Source organism: Bombus vancouverensis, chromosome 1 (assembly GCF_051014615.1).
Source record: "Bombus vancouverensis nearcticus chromosome 1, iyBomVanc1_principal, whole genome shotgun sequence".
In the NCBI taxonomy this organism is placed as follows: domain Eukaryota; kingdom Metazoa; phylum Arthropoda; class Insecta; order Hymenoptera; family Apidae; genus Bombus; species Bombus vancouverensis.
Window position 1 is genome coordinate 2,776,898 of NC_134911.1, and position 23,084 is coordinate 2,799,981.

Consider the following 23,084-nt stretch of genomic DNA (forward strand, 5'->3'; position numbering starts at 1 on the left):
TGGGAATTAATTTTATGGGAGATTCACGTGTCTCATTGATTTCAATCGTATCGACAGTAACAAATGCGATTCATAGGATATGAGATTGCGCAAGGCTATAAAAGGCAAAGCCTAAAGCACTTCCGGAGAGTGGTCCTCTAGCGAAATTACATGACCCCATCGTCCACATTTGACAACGAGGTAGTTTCTCGTAGCTGAAACGACGCGACGTAGCGTTATTATTGTTCGTCAGCTTGACGTCTCGTTTGATTTTTCTTTCTATCGAACGACGCGATTAAACGCTGATCGATAAACCATCATTGGAGATGGCTTTTATTAAATGTTCCTGCGTACATGACATACGTTTCACGACAGGGAAACAAAGCGTTACGCGTCACAAAGAAATTCATTTTCCCTGGTGAATGGAAGCGTCGCTTCGAGCGAATCGCGCGCAGGAAACAAATTTGCCTAGACTCTGTCTTTCTCTTCCATTTCTTCTATATTCTTTGCATAGAATATTTTAGAAGGTTCCTTGCAAATTTGAAATTTTCTAGGAAATAAGCCATTTGTATATGTAGCTTTCTACGAAATATTTTATGCGACCTACTATTTCTAGCAATCGTAATACGTTGTTACATATCTGAAAATATCCTTCTTTATATGTCTATTATTTACACGCATATTAACTTCTTGTACGAATTACTATTAGCAATACAAATGGAAATTTATATGCAAATAGAAAAGTTATATACCACTGTAGATTATTATATAATTAAAAGCATTTTAAAAAATTTAGTCAATCTTATGTTGATTCAAAAATTGTATTTTTACATAACCTCAAATAGCTTGTATATAAATTTTATGAAATTTATATGCAAATAGAAAAGTTATATACCACTGTAGATTATTATATAATCAAAAGCATTTTAAAAAATTTAGTCAATCTTATGTTGATTCAAAAATTGTATTTTTACATAACCTCAAATAGCTTGTATATAAATTTTATGAAATTTATATGCAAATAGAAAAGTTATATACCACTGTAGATTATTATATAATTAAAAGCATTTTAAAAAATTTAGTCAATCTTATGTTGATTCAAAAATTATATTTTTACATAACCTCAAATAGCTTGTATATAAATTTTATGAAATTTATATGCAAATAGAAAAGTTATATACCACTGTAGATTATTATATAATTAAAAGCATTTTAAAAAATTTAGTCAATCTTATGTTGATTCAAAAATTATATTTTTACATAACCTCAAATAGCTTGTATATAAATTTTATGAAATTTATATGCAAATAGAAAAGTTATATACCACTGTAGATTATTATATAATCAAAAGCATTTTAAAAAATTTAGTCAATCTTATGTTGATTCAAAAATTGTATTTTTACATAACCTCAAATAGCTTGTATATAAATTTTATGAAATTTATATGCAAATAGAAAAGTTATATACCACTGTAGATTATTATACAATTAAAAGCATTTTAAAAAATTTAGTCAATCTTATATTGATTCAAAAATTGTATTTTTACATAACCTCAAATAGCTTGTATATAAATTTTATGAAATTTATATGCAAATAGAAAAGTTATATACCACTGTAGATTATTATATAATTAAAAGCATTTTAAAAAATTTAGTCAATCTTATGTTGATTCAAAAATTGTATTTTTACATAATCTCATATAACTTGTATATATATATACATAAATATTTTGCAATTTTTATATACAGGCTGTCCCACCTAACTTAAACACTCTCAGTATCTCACTTATCATTGATGATAAGAAAATGTCAGAAAAGAACATTATTTGATTCGCAAGGATAAATACAATAGTAAATACGAAATGTATCTACAGTAGTATTTTTCAAGATTTCAAGATCACCGATGTCTTTTTTTTTAATGGAATTATATTTTTATCATCGTGGCATTATAGCTGAGTAAGACCGAGCTAATCACTTACATTATCATGACCTTCATGCATGATCTTCAGTACGAAAAATTCAGAAACGTTTGGTAATAATTGCGAATAATAAAATAATCATGATAAAGAGATTGATGAAGGAAAATTGACCTTAACAGGTATTCGAAATGATGTCCATCCACCTCAATACATATATTTGCACAACTGAAATACATATTTTCGTGAATGATTGCTTGTATTATTTAAATTTCGATATGATCATCACAGAACGTTTAAATATCATCGCAAAGTCAAACAGAGAAAAATATTGTGTACCACTCTCGATGTCATATAATTTTTGTATAAAACATTTTTTCCTGTCACTTAAAATTTTTGTGTTTCTAGCATTTTTGAGCGTTATTTGAGTATTTCGAGTTAAACTGGACAATTATATTGTATTATATTATATATATACTATGTGTCCAGTTGTCCAGTTTAATTGAAAATACTCAAATAACGTCGAAAAACGCTAAAAATATGAGTGTCGCGAAAAAATGTTACAAAGAATATAATTATTGTCTATAAAACAAATATTTATTCTATCGTAGGATAATCTGTCCTATTGTTAATTTAACTTTGCGCAATTTACAAACTTTCTTTTTTCTTTTAAGAAATAATGAACGACTTTTGTATGTTGTTACGTTTTGTTTGGCTCGTTTTGGTTGTGTTGCCGTTAATTTTTTTGAATTTAGATTAAATTGTAGTTGTCTGTTGTTTAATGCGATTGGCAATTAAACTCCACGTTTCGGTTAACCTGCTACGCGCAGGACTACTGGCACGGGAGAGGATTAAAGTTGGTGAAAATAAATGTTCGCCTAATCCTATTATATCGTTAGACAAATATTCTTCCCAAAAAGTGTTTATTCGTATTGACAGAATTGACGTTGAAATTTCTATTACTCGAAGTTACAATCGTTCGCAATACGTTTTCACTCTTATTAATTACAAGATTTTAATTTGATAGATTTTCAATAATTTACAAATTAACAAATACAAACACGTCGATCAACAAGACTGACAAGAACTGGGAACTAATGAAACAAAGAACTAAAAGCTAAAGAACTAAAGGACTAAAGAACTTAAAAACTGAGAGCAAAAAACTAAGAGCTAAAGGAACTGAGAGCTGAAAAAAACTAAGGAACTAAAGAATTAAAAGGCAAAGGAAGTGAGAAATTAAGAGCTAAAGGAACTGAGAATTAATCGCTATGAACAAAGAAATTACTTGCCAAGAATTGGTGAACTGATCGCCAAGAACCAAGGAATTAATCACCAAAAACTGAGGAACTAATCACACAAAACCGAGGAATTAACTACTCTGAACTAAGGAATTATTTATCTATTTTCTATGTCGCTACGCTTATTTATATTTAGGTCTATCGTGGAAGGGTCGTCATGTGACGGGTTATTCCGTAGGGGTTGTGAGGCTCGAATTTGGTTTCTATACAAATTGTTAAAATTTATTTAAATTTCAAATTGGAACGCTCACTCGTGCTATTGGTAGTTTTAGTCTACGTTACGGCGCGTGCGCAGCGCGGGACGTGACAATGTTCTGTAATGGTTCTTAAAATTACAATTAGAATTACAAAAATGACAAAAAATTGAATAAGCTATATTAGTGACTTAAATTGTAAGTTGCGAAATTGTAAAAATTGTTTGTCGTTATAATTTGTAACTTGTGTATTCATTAACATTAATTGTTGATAACTCATTATACAAGTTAGAGTTTGTGATATATGTATGTTAAACAAAACAAAATATTGTTTATGTCATTTGCCTAGTATATTTAATTTTCACTGATGCTAACAAAATTGTTAGTTTTTTTTCCTCTTTGTTAAAATGTTATCCCTTTACCACGTAAAACGTGAGAAAATGTGCGGCAATATTTTATTTCTTTTGTCCGTCTATTTCACGCGACGTGACTGCTTTTATATTCGCGTTGAAAAGAATTGCGCAAACCTGCTTGTAAATTTTCAGTTTCTGTGCCGTAATAGCAAGATTTTCGTTTGCTTTAGCGTTCTCAGGATTTCGTAACTTGCTATAAACCTTCAAAAATCTACTAAAGGAGCAACGATAGTTATTGTTCGACCTGATTCGACCATTTATTACAAACTTCTGTCTTACATATTAACATAAAAGAATATTATAAATTTCTTTTGCTATTAAAAAAATTTTGTAAATTTTAATACAAAATATATATAATTTTTTTCCAACAAAGGCATCTTTAATTTATTTGTTCTCCGTGTTACGCCATGCGGCTTGCCATAGGTCATATTCTTAACCGTCGATCGCGGCACTACAATGTCACAGACGGATCGTCGCGTCTGCCCGGCAAACAAACATTGTAGTGGCAAGCGCATGATTCATCAAGCAGGGCGACTTCCAGAAACGTCGACTCGTGGCCGTTATTTTACCTCGCGTAAAAGAATGTGGCGTGATCCGAACGTAGTGGGGGTCGTTTTCCAGAAAAACCGAAAAAGATCGAAGGACGATCAGAACTTTTCGAGAAGTCGAGCCGTCAACACATATCATACGTCGCATTACTTATCAACTAAAACGCAGTTATATTTTTGTTTCTGTTCCATTTATGTCTCTCTAGTTAATAAGTTGTTGAAATAAACATTAATTTATTTGTGTTAATTCTGTGGAATTTCATTGAACTACCCTTATTATCATAATCGAAATAAGGGGATCGATCAGTTCGTGGCGTCGATTATTTAATCGTAACGGGAACTTACAACTCTCGTGACGTGCTATCTCGCGATCGCGTCTCTCCGCGAACGGTCGAAACACTCCATAATAACCTTTGCAAAAGTTTTTTTATTTATTTTTATTTAAGCTGCCCGTCATAACTCTGATAAACATTGCATAAATATTAAAAAGAATTTAATTTTATTGTGTTATATACAGGGTGTCCCACATATCTGGAAATGCGTAAATATCTCGAAATCTATAAAGGGAAGAATATTATTAATTCTCTATTATTATTGATTCCTAATTTTTTACCATTAATTTTAATTATTGTTTATTATCAATGTTAAAATATAATCAATTCATCATGACAAATGGATTGCCTAATCCAAACCTAACCCAAGCTATTATACGTAGAACACTCGTTATAATATCCAGTAGGAAAGGAATTTCTTTCCTAGTCAATTTCTTCAACTGTATTCATAAAAATACAAAGCAGCGTATAGTAATAAAGTTTTTGCAAAAATTCCAAATTATCTTAAATTCAAGACTACTCGCTCTTAAATTTCTTGAACAAGAATCTACGTAATAAAATAAACTCTATTTTCTTTACTTTATTTCGCTCTCGTAAACTCTATTTTCAATAAAAGAAAAACTACATTTTTTAGTAAAATAGGAGAAGACGAAGTCGTAACAGAGTTAAAAAATCTAGATATTTACATACAAGTAGCAGAAGACAAAAAAATGAGAGAAAACCAGTCACGAACGAAACGATTGGCATGGTCGAATCGCATAAACGTGCCCCGTCCGTCGATACCTATGTGCTTACATTTTTATCGTAGAAGCTTTCCTGTCAGTGTAGGAGTACTGCAGAGGAAGCAACGTCGCATTTATATGCCAAGCTCGTTTAAAGACAACGACAACCTATGAAAAGAGGTTGTCAGTTCCAATGGAATAGGTACAGTTTTCCTAGTTCTGCAAGACAGTTGTCGTAAAATTTTGCATCTCCCAGAGAATGTTACGATATTCGGAAGGATATGTCGAGCTATGTATTCGATCAAATTTCTTGAACACCGAGAGAGTACTCTATTTTTCAAAAAATTTGTCGGGTGAAAATAAGAAACAATGTATAGAAAAATGAATACGATGATAGGATTATGTCTATACAATATGATAAGATCACAGAATTTATATTTTAAGTAATTCATATTCAAAAGTACACCTGTCCCTCAACTTACGCGAAGTATCCATTCCACGTGGATTCATTTTACGCGAATGAAAATCGCGTAAATAAAGTCTGTCAATACGAAAGAAAAAAGTACGTCCACATATGACGACTATACACAACGTAATGTACTTTTATCCTTATCTCATACAGCACTTAATATCATGCATAAAAATCACAGCGTAGATTGCGTAAAGCAAGTGCTTTTGTAAAGTATTGCAGAATAAACAAATCAATATAGGACCTTGTATGCAGAGTTATAGGATATTTTTGCTAAATAATTGTATAAAAAACAGATAGAATACGAGATTTTATGAGGAGTATTCTGGAATGTTTTCTTGAATTGGTGGTGAGGTGGATAGGTCGTGATAGGTACTGAAGGTACACTCGAATATGTTTAACAACTAAGATATTCATTCGCACTTGTGAGGTGATCGTCCGTGAAGGTGCCCACAAGAAAATACCCTTGATTCTCAACAATAACGTTTATTAGACTCTTATCAATTAACAACAAATAACGTTTAACCACGATTAACGATTAACCACGACTAACGATTAACAACGATTAATAACAAGTAACGATCAACGCTAAACTCTCAAGAGTCAATAACCCGTTTCTCTAATTGTGTTGGCTTCGCTTAACCTTTCGCATTTCGCGGCTCGGGGCAGAATGACTCTTTTGGTTCAAAACCGAACAGATTCTTTCCGTTGTTGCCCCTCGATATCCCCGCTACGCGCGCGTTTATTAGAAGTGCGCGACGGTTGCCGCGTATGCATTCTACCGAATATTCGGCGAAACAACCGTAGGGATATCGATGGGTTATTAGGCTTTGAAGGTATAGCGCTTTGTGCCGCGAAGCCGTTGGAAATTTCCGTGATCAGTGGTATAGAAAACTAAACAGATAGGATTTTATGTAAAGTATCGTAGAATGTTTTTGTGTTAAGCGCGAATATATACGGAATGTTTTGTAAAGTTGGGATCATTGTCTGTAAAAATGAATAGTGTTGAGGCGTAAGAATAACATCAAATTTATAAAGTGAGATTTCTTGGCAGTCGTCTAACATCTGCGATGATAGTCTCGGAATCTCAGCTAAGCATGCCGCTGTCACGTAAAATAACACAAAAAAAAAAGAGAAAGATAAAAAAAAGAAACTTTATTTTATTTCTAACACAGTTCACAATTTTTACTTCCGAGCTCTACGCGTGACTTTTCAAGACTGACTCTTGCAACTCGACTTCCGATCGGATTCGGTTATTTGTCTTTTGTCACCCCTCGATATCCCCACTGTCCTTGAGTTTGTTTGGCGTCCGCGATCGCCGCCACGCACGCCTTCTCCTCGAATATTCGGCGGAAGGACCGTTGGGATATTGATGGCTCATTGGGTACTTCGGCGATATACATTGTGCCGCCACATTTTTATCTTCGATTTTAAAGTGAGCCGCTCGTGACAGCGGCCTGGTCTCTGATGTGGATTGACGTTACACCGTCAATAAAGTCGCGAATTGCCCTTGCGTCGCCGCTTTCCTTTGAATCTTTCAGCCAAAATCAACTCCACACGCATTCATAGGCGCTAATTGTCCATTATCGTTATTAAAAATGCATCTACCAAGGATCGTATAAAGATCCATCGACTCCTTTCATTCGGTAGTAGAAGACGATAACACGGGCGTCATTAGCGAGAATTCAGTAGTAGATACTCGATACACATCTAGTGTTAGCGAAATCATACCACGAATGGAAGATTGCAAAACTTCTGGAACCCAAAGAGAACAGGGTGTGGAGATACTACCTTCGATCCACACTTTCAACGCGTCCCTCGTGGAAAACCCAGAACAAGCTAAGAACAACTAAAACAAGATAGGGAACTTCACAGGATAAAAATCGGCAAGCACTGCACATTACTGAGCAACTCATCAAGAAGAACCATCATTCAGACATGTACTTCGAAGCCTGTGAGTATAGGGCCAGAGCACTCCTGTAACACATTCACATGAAATCCATTCCGACTCTTGGTAGTTGTTTCGATATACAGACAAACACATCTTCCCAAAACAATCTCAGCACCGACACAATCTCTAACACAAACTCAGATCAGAATCACTCAACCGTTCCCCTCCCCATCTATGTTCACTCACATGTAAAGAAAGATATACGGCACTAATTAAAAGTTTTCGAAACACATATGGTTTTGGGTTACAAATCATATTTCTGAGAAATCAGATCACAATTCTCGACACTCACCATCATAAAAAATTCAAAGAACTTTGCATTTCAAATGGTATTCGATTTCACAACTATTCATTAGAAATCAAAAAATCAGTAACCCTAGTGGTGAAAGGCTTGCTCAAAATTAAGCAAAAGGGTATGCTACCTGCATTAAGATTTCAGAACCTCGATCCTTAACGTCTGGAAAAGAAACTGCATGTAAAACTACAGTCTTATCTGAAACAGTAACCCAAGAAGTTAGAAACAGATATTCTGGAATCTTAGTTCGTTCACGAGCCTGTTGGGAAAGCTAGACTCTAAAAACTTTTACATACTGTGCTTTCATTGTTAAACGCACGAACACACTTCCACCAATTGCAACAAGCACTCGAATTGCGTGAAATTGCGCTGGAAGATACGTCACCCACGAATGTACTAGGAAACTTGATATTCCTATCAACTTGCTACGATTACAAAGAAAATCATGAAAACTGTGGCCAGTGTTCTGGTCTGTTGCCACATCCAGAAGAACGCTACTCGTTTAGAACCAAAACTCTTTGAGCCCCGACTCTCTCTAGGAACTTGCAAGATAGAACTAGCAATAATCTTGCTTAAACCTATAAACAACGTACATGTACATTTCAAATATTACAACACAATATGGAAAGACAGATACACGAGGTATAGCGGAGATATAGGCACCTTTGTACGCAAATATTTCAAAACCGTAGACATTGTACAACCTGACAGTAGAAATAGAAACAGTATTCACTAGAATGAACATTAAAACAGTCCTAACTATCGCAGCATGTTTATCCCCTATACTGAAATTAACACCTGAAACTCTCGACTTCATATTCACTTATAACTTCCTCATAGCAGGAAACCTCAACACAAAATATAAGATATGAAACAACTTCATCTTTAATACAAACGGGAACAAACTTCGTAACCGCACCAACACTAACAACTACCATAGACTTAAGTAAACATGTTCCTCGCAAACCTATTAATGCAAACAGAGTGTAAAATCACTCACGACCGACCCTCCAACCACTTACTAATCATCCTCATCTCCACAAACAACAAACACATTTTATCGATAAAATCATAACACGCACAAACTGAGAAACTCTGCTTCAATCAGTCCATGAAATCGGATCTTTCCTCCACGTAGCACACAGACAAAGGAATTAACAGATTATAAAAGATCATTCACCGGACATATAATCAAGCCGTATCTAAATTCAAAGTTTATTCCCAAACGTTGACAACGCGCCCCTGCAACTTGTATAAAATAGAAACAGACACAAAACAAATAGAAAAGACTGGACTCGCAGAACACAAACTAAGAAATACCTTTACCACTCAAGTAAGAAATCAGATTCTCCACTCAAAACAAGTATATATTATACAATGGCAAGAAAAACCCAAATATTAATATCACTTACAAGTCCGTCTGGAAGATATAGAAGGCCTTATAGTCTAAATTCGCGTCTATTTTCCCTCCCGAAACCTGGGCAGAAACTATCTTCTCAAACAAGAATAAGGTTTCCTCGTAGAAACCTTCTATAATATACAACTCTATAAACTACATTGTTTTACTCTTGGAAAACTTCGTTACCTAATACGAACGTAGTTTAGCTAAGCATGTATATATAACAGCAAAACGTACTCACCTATAATAATTCACATTATTAAAATATTAAAAGAACAACAAAATCCTAAATCTCAACACTATAGATCAAAAACCTGCCAGAAAAACTATACTATACTTCAACTATATTATGATACATCTACAAACAAGTCTATTTATTATCCTACTTCAATCCTAGAAAATCCTAGAAAATAGCAGAAGCGATTTCCATATCCAAACGAAAGAAAAGCAAAAATAATCCACTAGTTTACAGATCTATCGGCTTACTAAACACTCCGCAAAATCTTTAAAAATTTAATGCTCTTGCAAGCCAATAACCATATTGGGCAACAAAATGTAGAACAAAGGAACAATACGCTTTCAAATCAGGGCATTCAAAGATTCAGGGAATTCTTAGAATAACAGAATACATCATTGTTGAGTCGAATAAAAATAGATCAACAGTCCTGGCCCTACTAGATATTTAAAAAATCTTTGACAATATATGACACAATAGACTTATAATTGAGGTAATACGAATTAACACCTGATCTAATCAAAATAATACCAAACTACTTGCAAGACTATGCGAACTACTTGATATACCATGTATATCTCAGTTGCACATGAGACTCCCAAAAACCTATTCAAGCGGAAGTCCCCTGGGGGTCCATTGTAGATCGTACTCCATTCAACATTTATATTTAACGACATCCCATTAAGTGAGAAAGTACACTCATATACATATTCCCACGACACTGCATTATGCACATTCTCCCGACATTCTCCCCAAAAGAACCAACTGACAATTTACACCATCTTTTCCAAGTTGTAACTTACCTCAAAATTAAAGACAAACTTATTCGATAGCAAAAGCAAGCATTCACATACTAAATTAATATTTCGACAAGAAGCAATAGAATGAAAAAAAAACAAGTAAAATATCTAATCGTTATTCTCAAAACTAGACTTGTACGAAAATCCATTGGAACAATCAGAGTTTCTTTTCTATTAATAGGTAAAGGAAGCTCACTGTCAATAAGACAAAATCCGTTTAATGTCGAGAAATGTTAAGTTGGTATGATCGTTAGTTCCTACAAGCTAAGTTGGTACGACTCCTAACGGCGTTCTTTTGTCTTAGGAGTCGACCATGTGTTAATTATCTGAGTGCATCCGATCTGTTCAGACGTTTTGTACGAAGTGGTGAAATATAGAAAGTAAAATTCAATCTGTGTGAATTTATTAAATATCAACCCCAAATCTATATTTAATAACATTTAAATGTATAACACATGTGCAAATGGACGACGTGAGTACATTTACAAAATACTTAGAAGATATGAAAAAGATTTCTAAGAATAATTCTAAACATTTCAAGAGATTGCAACTACGTAACAGATCTCACTTAGCTACATCAAAGACCTCGCACAAAGAATAATAAGCAGTCCATTAATAAACCCGCTAACAAAGAGTACAGCCAACTACAACATCAACAAAGTCCAAATGAAAAACAAATAGAATATACTCTCAAGAACCTTAAAGTCGATCGAGTTCGATTCGATTGTTATTAGCAACGTAGAGTATTTTGAAGTTCGTTAAATTTTTTATATAAAAAATACATTGAAAATAAGTGGAAAATCTAAAATATAATAATATAATCTGTATAAAAAACATTACTAAGTTTAATATCTTAAACAGATTCTAAGAATGCTATATGTATACAATTGAAAAGTATATTATTCGATGATTCTCTGGAAACCTAACATGCATTTTAGTTTAGATTATAAAACATTCTTTTGTACTCATCTAATATGTAGACAAAAATAATGGAATTGTATAATGAAAGCTTTGGATAACAAAATAATCATTTTCCTGATATTAAATTTCATTTATTTGAAGTAAAAATTAAGAATATTGCCAATTTGTCTCAATATCGAAGGATTCCATATTTTTCCGACTTCCAACAATGAAATTTCTTAATGCATATAGAAACATAAGTAACTCTTCTTATGCATCAAACCACCGAAATATTTTCCAAATGCTTCCAATGCTTCAATGTACGAAGGCAGGGCCCATCGTTTTTCATTTGCAGTTTCAGTTGATATAAAATTTACAATAAATTCACACACAGGGTGTTCCTATGATTATAGTACAATTGGCAAGAGAGTAATTCTATGTGAAAAATTGAGCCGAGACTGTCAAAAATATAGATCTTGTTTTTCACGTAGAATTGCTCCCTTGCCAATTATATCATGTTGGGGTATCCAGTTCAGTAATACAAAGCCATAAACATTCTAGAAATATAAATTAAAGACACAAACCATAATTCAATAGAAGAAGAGAATATTCCACGTAAACTGTTTTAAGATGTCTTCTGAAATAAAATACGCCAGAATAAAATTCCTTGTTTTTTCCGGTCCGACGGTATTAAGTATATATCAACCATTGGCAAATCAACTGCTTAATTTTACTCTTCTATTGTAAGAGGGATACGACACAACTCGATGGTTCATTCGTCGCATTGTGTGTCGGAGCGGAACCATGCGAATTAAGTCTGATTAAAATGGATCGCCTGCGTGCGTTTCGCCATCAAAAAGCTATTTTCCATACTCGACTAAAAATACGTGACGGCAATAACAAGCCATTTTCGTAACGAACGGCATCGTTCGATCGTGAATGAAGCAGTTTTCCGAGGCAAAATTCCCCAAAATAATGGGAACTTATTCCGCATCGGATAATTTAATTAAAACCATGCTGCGTGGTATTCGCTTGTACTTGTATATAACAGAACGTTAGATAACGCAAAGTCGGCATATACAGAGTTCGGGAATTTTCACTATACAATTTATACTAATACGAAACTGGTGCGAACTTCGATTAAAATTATCGGCTTAGGAATTGATTGCGTTATGAATTTTAATTAACGCATAGATATTACGCGGATGATTAGAAAACAAATCGTAATAGACAAAATGTTTAAATCTTCATTTTCCATACTCGGACTTTCTTAATTTAGAAAATTTAACTTAACTATAAACGATTGATAGAAACAAAATAAATATCAACATGCTACAATCACAGTATCAGCGTTGTATCAGTATAGATAGAATATTTAACTCTCCAATTCCTATAACTCAGAAGCTGATACAATAACAAGATTCTCTCTTCTTATTTTTATTACGATATTTCTAGCATAGCTCGTTGCTTTAAAAATATTTAATCCAACAAGAAAATATTGAACGAGGTAAGTATCAACAAGCTAGAATGACAATATCAGTGTATATAGAATAATTAATCCTCAAGTTCCCATAAATCAGATTGTCATGTAGTAGGAAGTTTTCTTTTCGTATTTTTCTGACAAATTACAAATAGTTTTGCTGTATTTCGTTACTTGAAAAGAATTGAGAACACTGTATTCGCCAATGTAAAAAAGCTATATTCAAATTCAATGAAAAACCTACTACAATCGCTCACATTAATATTCCGATACCTTTTAAAATCGAATAACTTTCTCAAAATTGTACCAAATAACTAAACATAAGATGTGTAAGAAGATCAGTTTTTATAACTTTTTTATTTAAGCTTGTAATGGAAATTTAAACAATTTATGTTAGCTATATATCTTCTTACTGAACATTTCATCGAAGACGGTTAACATTGCTACGAGTTGCAAACAATTGAAGATGAAACTCTTTGAGTGCCTGTTTGCTTTTTTGTGCATCAACCGATTTCGACAAAATTTTCAGCGTGTATATAACTGACATAAATCTACAACACCTATTTTTTACATTTTTATTACAGACCCCGATAAAAGGGTTGTAAGAAGCAACCGTTACTATATTTCCGACGATTCCAATCAGATGCAATTTTTCAAAATTCTTTTACACGTCATCTAGTAAACTAATCTTTTTAGCCTCTTGAAAAGACTCGAGTCAACTGGTACAATTTTAAAAAAAGTTATTCTATTTTGAAGAGCGTTCGAATACTAATGCGAACAATTGTATATTATAAAGGATAATTTAAAAAATCAATACAAAAATTGCACGTGGATGTTCCTGCACGCGCCTACTCCACGCGAGAAACCATCAAACGAACTCCACGTACGGAATACACGAGCGTCCATTTAAGCCAAAAAGTGATATCACCGCCGCTGGAGACAAAATCACGCGTAAGTATTTTTGCAAACACCATAAATACAGCCGCTGGGCAAAATTCAGTCGGAAATCAAGCGGACGACAAACGAAGAATAATGTTGGCGATCTGACACGCTATTCTAATATGTACTATCTATATACATAGATACATAGACCGCCAACTTTAATATACAGGGTGGTTGGTAACTGGTGGTACAAGCGGAAAGGGGGTGATTCTACGCGAAAAAAGAAGTCGAAAGCAGAGAATAAAAATTTTTCGTTCGAGGCTTTGTTTTCGAGGAAATCGACTTTGAATTTTCGCTCGGTACGCGTGCACTTTGTCACGTCTCGTTATAACGGATCTTACTGTAGATCGTTGTCTCGATGGAAAAATTAAAAAAAAAATTATTCTATATTTTCGACTTCTTTTTTCGCGTAGAATCACCCCCTTTCCGCTTGTACCACCAGTTATCAACCACCCTGTATACTATCTATATACATAGATACATAGACCGCCACCTTTAATATATACATAGATAGTACATAGCGTATGCATATTCAATATCTTTCAATATTAAAATTTAACGAATTTCGAAATATTTTTCGTAATAATAAATTATATACTATTAAAAGTCTCGAAACTATTTGAAGAAATTCATTCGTGAAAAAGACGAAAACTTGTTCAAAAAAATGCTTGTGAAGCTACCCAAAAAGTGACAAGATATAAGTAAAGAAAAGAGTATAACTTGGATTAGTCAATTCGGAAGATTCATTTAAATTCTTATTTTTTCATTTTTCTTACACTTGGCTACGGATATTTCAATCTATCTAATAATTTGTTAAGCAATACTATTTCTGCTTTGTTAGAGAAATATACAATTTACTTAAACAAGTACGACAATAATTATATTCCAAGTTTGTGTTAAATCAAATATAGAATCTTTTGATGGAAGATTAAGATACATAAATGTAGTAACAGTATAAACCACTATGGCGAAAGAGATACAACGTTTCGTTAGAGCAATCTGGGTCATTCTGTTTCCAGATGATACTTACGACTAATCCATAAATCAACCTTGCTTGAGTAGTATGCAAGTTTCTGTTCCAGTTACATAAATAATTTTGTCACCTTCGTTTCTTACATGAAAGCAAATGCAATTAAAGGTCTTGTACTACAATAAGAAGTGATCTCTGTATTCTTCATTAGAAAAACATGTCAAGTTCGCTGCCAGGCAGTTTGTACAGGCTTCGGGGCTTTCGTGATAGTGTTTGCTAATGCGTGCTATTTCTTATTTAACATGTAATGTTCCAGTGTTTTTATCGATTTGTATGTTCAGTATACCAGTCTATAAGATTCTTTGTAGTATTTTGTTCTACCATCTTCTAATAATCTTGAACCCCTTAACCTACGATTTACGTTCGAGAGTGCCCGTAATATTTACGTTTGGCCCGATCATCGTACTATGGGCTATGCCCGTAGTTGTAGGTTGAGGGGTTAAATTTGGGTACTGTGTCATTCCCCATGTAGGGCAGGCATACGTCAAAATTGATTTCAAAATCGTTTCATATAGTAATAATTTGTTTGTAATGTCGAGTTATAATTTTTTGCTAATAAGACCCCGTAAACTTTTGCGTCATTTTTCATACACATAAGTATTAATTATATCTTGCTGCGATATTGCTAAGCTGTTTAAACTGATTGCCAGGCTACCGGACAAGTTTTAGTTCGGTTTGTAAAAGTAATATGTATCTACCGACTCGCTGGTATTTGCTTCTATTTTTCATGTTCTCAACAAAGCTGCGATTTCATTGAGACGCGATTGCAATTTCTCCGAGATTTCTACGTCTAGATTAGGCTATGCTCGGGGCTAAGATTGGTACGTTGTCGAAATATGTTGCAATTACTGTACTGCTTTTTGTCAGTATGTCAGCGGCGAGGGAAGTGTAGAGTACTGGGCCCAGTATGCTTCCTTGTGGAACACCGTATTAGATCTAGGTCGAAGGTAGTTTTCCAAAATTTTACTTGAAAAAGTCTATCGGAAAAATAAGATTTCAAAAGGAGGTAATACAGATGGGATAGTTGCTCTCTAATTTTAAATAATAGTCATATATTCCATACTTTATCAAAAGGTTGCAAAATGTCGAGGGAAGCAACTAAACAGTACTTTTTATCGTTTAGATGTTCTAAGATTTTTTTTAATAAAAAATTTGTCTTTAATAAAAAATCTATAAATTTGTTCGATAGTAGCATGCTTATGCCTAAAGCAGAATTGGTGTTTCAGTATTCAAAAGCGGTTTGTACCAAGCAATTGATAGCGAGCTTATTGGTAGGTAAGATTAAACGTTTTCCATAGGTTCACCTAATTTTGGAACTAATATAATCTGGGCTATTTTCCAAGTAATAGACTAATTATGTAGTAATTATGGGTAAAGTATGTAACTAACTCCCAGTATCGGATTGTAGATGAGGGTTAGAAGAGTAATGGCTTTCTTTAGAAGTTCCTTTAGAGTTTCCACGATTATTAAGCCAAAATCAGGAGCTTTCTTGAAGTTTAGCAATTTGCGGATTACCGGATTTGGATTCTGCAATAGTATGCTACTTGATAGGAGATAAAAGTTGAAATGGCGTTTCCAATTTCTGTTGCAATTGTTCGTTTGTGGATGTTCGTCTCCGCCGTTAATCGGGTGGAAAGTCTTTTCAAAATATTTGACAAATGTTACTGCTTTTTCTTTATCCACCCTTGTCCATTCTCCATACCGTTCCAATCGATGCAATTGATTTTGTTGGTTGTTTTATTTTTCCAGCGACGCATCGAAGTGAGTAATTTGTGTCTTGAACCAATAAATATAATTTGTTTACTGCTTTGTTCAATCGAATGCATTGTGGAATTGTAACTTTTAGAAATTCTGAAACTGTGGCCGAGTTGATGACAAAATCACTTGCACATTTCTGTAATCAACTTGTACCTAGAAGGTTTGTAAACTGCGGGAGTGGTTGGTGGACCAAACCAGCCTTCTGTAACGATGCTTGTGCCCTGTAGGTGTTTCTCATTCACCGATGCTGATATATGGTGTTTAATGGTATTTTTTATAATTATGGCTGTGTCTGCACGAGCATTGCCATTCGGAGGAATATATTGAATATTATGTTGAGGTTATTTGATGTGTAAACAGAGAAACTCGTGGATAAATTGTAAGGCAGAAAATACATTTAAATAGAAGTGTAATTATAAGTAAGAATACAATTTGAACTGGTCCAGATCCGCACGCTAGTTGTGTTACCCAATAACTGAAAACCCCACCAACGTCGCCTGTCTACTGTTTATGGTCTGTCTTCGTCACAGTCTTTTGTCTATACGCTGTCGATGGCTTCAGTGCTTGGGAAAATTAAAAAGACCAGACGTAGAATTTTCTTAGAGGTGGTGACCACTTCAACATATTATAATATTCATTATGTAATATTAATTAAGTAAAATGAGTTTCTAATATTAAAAATATGTCAACATTTGCAGTGTTTATATATGCCTGAATTTCGGTGTTGTCTTGGCAAAGGCATTTATTTTAGCATTCCACAGCGTTATATTATATGAAATGTAATTGATAATACATTTATTTATTTTGTTTATTCGTTTACAATATTTTATAATTCCATTAATATTTCCATCATATTAGTCATTTTACTATTACTTTGTTCAGGATTAATGTCTTGATTGAAAGTGTTTATTCTTGTTTTACAGCGTTGTCCAGTCCAGTATGCATATAACAGTCCTTCTCTCCTATTGAAATGTTCTAATGACATCATTCTATATTCCATATTGAAGTTTGGTTGGTGTTTCCATAGTCAGACTTTTTTTATATATTATGCATCCTTTGTAATTGGATGGACGATCGTCCTGCGAATTAGTACGTTTGATATTCTCGTCGTTGTTTTGTTCTCTTGCTATCTGAAGTCAGGTGATTCTTTGTACATTTCACACATCTGAAGATTCTGCGACAGTAACTATGAGTATGCCCAAGGCCTTGGCAAATCTTTAATTCCTTTTTTCTGGGTAGCTGTATCGTCGCTTTTTTGTCTTATAAATTTTGTAAGATGAGTCTATTGTAAAGATTTTTTTATTGTCTAAGAATGGATCTAAATCGACAAGGAAGAGTAGTAAGTAAATAATGCCGTGCCTTATATTATAAGCAAATGCAAATGTTTTATGTTCACGTTCTTCTAGTTCGTCAGTTATCACTTTCTGATCTGCTGCTGGATGTAAATTTTTTATCACTATGTGAGAACTCTTTTCTTCCTTCGGCTGAAAAGTATTGTATTCGACACCGAGTTGATATAAAAATAGTTGATAGAAGAAACACACTTGATAAATATAACGGAACATATATTACTCGCAGAAATTCTGTTATTCAAATAAGGTCGATTTATGGATCTACGATAATGGCATAGCTCTACGTTCACTCTCTATGCTATTTACGTTCCGAAATTCCGAATTTCTCTCTTTATACATTCTGTACTTTCTAGGACAAATATTCGTGCAGAAATGGCTGCTGGCTGAGTATTACCCTCTTTTAAGAACTTACCTTAAACGTAGGGGTGTGCCTTCGCCAGTGGGGTGTGCCTAATGCTTCATAGCTTCCACAAAGGCTCATTCATCAGGATTCTGTGCAAATGTTATTAAAACATTAATTGAGATATTACATCACATCGACGATATCAAAAGTGAAGTTATTTCTATACTAGTTATTACAAAATTGTTCATTCCATTGAAACAAATTTTATGTTACAAGGATTGCATATAATATATTTTAATAAAGCAACAAAATGTATACATTTACATGCAAATAATAAATGGCGCTGTTGCTATTCATGTTATGACATGGCACATAACATGATAATGTTTATGATGTTTATTAGATCAGCGATTGAATGTTGGAAATTAATCCCGACTAATGAACGATACATAACTTTATCTTAACTTTAATTTTAAACCTCAAAATTATCAGAATATAAAGAAAAATAAAGGTAAGCGAGAATGTAAAACGCTGAAGTAAAGTCACGTAATTCTTTAGTTTCGTTCCTAACTTCCTTTAGAGGCTAAATTAAAAAAAGTGTTTCTATCATTTTGTCAATAGAAGTCACGCAATGTACTAATGCAATATAATATATAGGGTGTTTCGAAAATTATAATACAAACGGCCGAGTGGTGATTCTACATGCAAAAATAGATCGAAAAAAAGAGTAACATTTTTTCATTTAAGGCTTCGTTTTTTGAGAAAGATGTGTGCGAAAACTCATCAGGTATTCGTGTATTAACTGGGAGTTTCGAATTATGAAACTTCTATTTCTGCTCGCGTCTGTACTATACATGGACAATGTCACGATTTTCTTCCTGTTATCGTTGTTGTCTTATCTCCGCAATATCGATTATTACTTTTCTTTATTTTGCACTTTTTTGTATTAGTAGTTGTTAAGAATCATTTTATTAGGCAGGAAGTAAATCGTGACATTGCTCGCGTTTAAAAATACAGATACGACCAGAAACATAAATTTCATAATTCGAAACCCCCAGACAATACACGGATACCTGATATTTATTTTCAAACTTATGTTTTTCGAAAATGAAGCCTTAAATGAAAAAATGTTATTCTTTCTTTTCGACTTATTTTGGCATCTGTGATCACCATCTGACCGCTTGTGCGATGATTTCGGAGACACCCTATACATGTATAAACTATATTTAAATATTGTAACAATATGGCGATACAAATCAAAAGTTTCTCATTCAAATACAGGTAAAGATTACAATCTTTTACACACACAATAGTAGAGAAACACAAGAAATATTGAAACTTCTTCAACTGCAAAGTTAATATACAGGGTGGTTGGTAACTGGTGATGCAAGCGGAAAGGGGGTGATTCTACGCGAAAAAAGAAGTCGAAAATATAGAATAACAATTTTTCGTTCGAGGCTTTGTTTTCGAGAAAATCGACTTTGAATTTTCGCTCGGTACGCGTGCACTTTATCGCATCTCGTCATAACGGATCTCACTGTAGATCGTTGTCTCGATGGAAAAATTAAAAAAAAAGAAAAATAAAAAAAATTTTGATTCTATATTTTCGACTTCTTTTTTCGCATAGAATTACCCCCTTCCGCTTGTACCGCCAGTTACCAACCACCCTGTATATTAACTCTTTTAAAACTGAATACTTTTTAATTTAGAAGAAAAATTTATTTTTATTAATTTTTAACGATAGAAACATATTTCCTCCGATAACTCCGTAAAGAAAACATGCACTGATATTTGCAATTAATTTTATCAAGTATAAATACATTTATTTTTTAGTTATTTAATAATTTATTAGAGTGCGAAAGAGTTAAGATGAAATACAAAATGCAAAACTTTAAACACTTTATTTTCTGTAAAATCCTAGGATTACTTAATTCTCCATTGAAAATTCCATTTAATTTTTCAATTAATCTAAAACCTTCGGAATGACTTCACCCTTAAAAAAACACGGTTCTATCAGCGCATTATATCATCGGAGTACCGATTACTTGGAATCCTTGAAAATCGCAAGATAATTGTCCTATATGCGGTTTACGTGCATTCGAAATGGCATCACGTGCTCGGGTCAAGCATGTTCTTTGATAAATTAAAACTTTAGATATACATACAACGTGGTAAATTGAAAGCATCTGGGAAATTTTGCATGTAAAATTACTATCCTCATTCTTTCGTGGGAGGAATGATCGCTCTTAACTTTTTATACTTCCAACAATCGTGCTGTTGTGGTTTTTTTCAGTATTGTATGAGTCTTATAATCTTATTTAAAAACCCAGCTTACAAAATTATTAAGCTTGAACTTCAAAAACATATTCAATTTCAAAAATGTATTGAGTTACTCGGAATGTTCGCAAAGAAATTCGAGAAAAATTAAAAAATTTATTTTTGTGGAATTAACATTTTATATGGGAAATTTAATAAATTTGATAATTTTAAGAAATATTTAATAATATGTTTAGTAAATGTTTACTATGCATCATCTATATTTAATTTATCATCTGCGCAGATTTACGATCACATTTTAGAGAAACTTCGTTATATTTAATAATGAATTTTTTAAAGTTGTATTGGAAAGCTTCGAACGTAATCAATTTTGGAGTGTTCAAAAAGTTTTGTGTAAAATTAATGGCGGTTCCAGCAAACATTTCATTCTGGAAGAAAATTTATCAATTTTTTAATTAAGTCTATAGTATGATTCAAAAAGAATGAATTTCTTTTCATAATTATTCCTTCTAGTAAACATACAAATAATTGTTCTAGAAAATATTGTAATTTGAAGCATTATGAATATATTATTACAAACATAAATCAATACATTGATGTATATAGATGATAGAAACTAATATTTAGACTGTAGATGTTTATATGAATTCGTATTTTTATAAATACGGATAAAGAATTTCAACTTGAATGAAAATATAATTTCTAAATTTAATAATACGTACCTAAGCATTTTATTTTTGATTTTTATACAATTTTGCATTTGTGCATATCTTTGTATATACATTTTTGCATACTGATTCGACAATCAACAGCGGTGATTGGGCACTTGCGATGTTAGCGACGTTGGTCTTAGGTCCGGTAGCGAATCCGCGGTCAACGGGGGGAGAGATAGACTGACACTGACTCGAACGTGTACTACTCACGGATCAAGCGGTGTTGGTCCCTTCGTCGATGAGATCTCCCGAAGGAATGAATGTTCGTCTCAACGTCACCACCGAGACAACCTCTGGTAGTGTATCTAGGTATGCCAGCTCCTCCGATAGGCGTCGCTGTCGATTAGTCGATTTGGGACAAAAGCTGCCTATCCGTTTGCAAAAATCTTAATTGCCGAAAACCCAGGTTTTATAGCGAGTCTCCGGGCTGGCTGGGCTTGTGCTGTGTACGTGCCTCCACATCTGGTATTCATTGTCCGAAGGAATATTTTACTGTCAGGTACCTGTCAGGTATCAGTTCGCTGTGGAGTGCCGAAGTGTGCAGACGTGTCTCTAGTGCCCAGCATAGTCCGAAAACAACACGTGTCGCCCAACCGTCGAAAGAGAACACAGCTAAGTGTCCCTTACCCTTTAGGGAGAGGAAAATCCCACGCACCTAACACCAACCCGAATACTAGCCTCACAGCCTCACGACTAGTTGTTCATTCCGAATTAACTAGCTCGATGATGGCCCAGCAACCGCGACCAGGCTCTCCGGAGCAGTCTCGCAGCTACCCCGTGCTACCCCCCCCCCGTGGCAGAAGTGTAGCAGAACTCTCCGCACTAACGACGCCAATACTACAAAGAAAAGGAAAATAGAAACAACAACGCAAATAAACACACACAACAGATTCGCCGTATTGGAATCCTCAAACGACGCCATGGAAATCGTAGAACCGCCACCAAACCAACACTCACAGAGAATCCCCCCTCCCCCGCCAATATTTGTGGACGACGTCATTGACATACAGACAATGACCAAGTCCCTAGAGAGAGATATCAACAAGGTGGAATATAACCTTAAGATAAGGAACAACAAAGTAAAAATACTGCCGACGAACCCAGAAGCTTACAGAAAACTCACCAAGACACTCAGGACCCTGAACGCCAACTTCCACACCTACCAACTCAAACAGGAAAGGCCTTTCCGGGTGGTCCTACGAAACATACACCACTCAGCAGACATAGACGAGCTCAAATACGAACTCTCAAAACTCGGCCACGAAGTCATCAACGTAAGTAATATAAGGCATAGAGTCTCGAAAGACCCGTTATCCTTATTCTTCCTAGACATTAAACAAAAGCCGAACAATAAGGAAATCTACAACATCAGTCGCCTAATGAACGCGATAGTAAAGATCGAACCACCGCTCGTGAAAAAAGAAATAGTGCAATGCAAAAGGTGCCAAAGGTACGGTCATACGCAGAAATACTGCAACCATACTTTCCGCTGCGTTAAATGCGCAGGCACTCACTCCACTGACCAGTGCGCCAAATCACCGGAAACCCCAGCGAAATGCATCCACTGCCAAGGGGACCACCCTGCCAACTACAAAGGCTGCCCAGCATATAAAACACTATACACGAACAGGTACCCTAAGCTCAGAGCAAAAGAGGTATCCAACCAAACACCCAACCCGCCGAAATTCACGACTACCCCAACCCCCTCAACCAACCAAACACCCAGTCCTACCAAATTC

General features: G+C 34.2%; 1 protein-coding gene across 1 annotated transcript in view; it reads right to left on the reverse strand.

Annotated features, from left to right (window-relative positions):
• Window positions 1-23,084, reverse strand: part of LOC117160564 (adenosine receptor A1) — a 378,459-nt gene that overhangs the window by 264,967 nt on the left and 90,408 nt on the right. The window contains exon 3 of the mRNA XM_033341395.2: window positions 18,425-18,504. The gene's annotated coding sequence lies outside the window, so the exon portion shown is untranslated. The remainder of the gene's footprint in view (window positions 1-18,424; window positions 18,505-23,084) is intronic.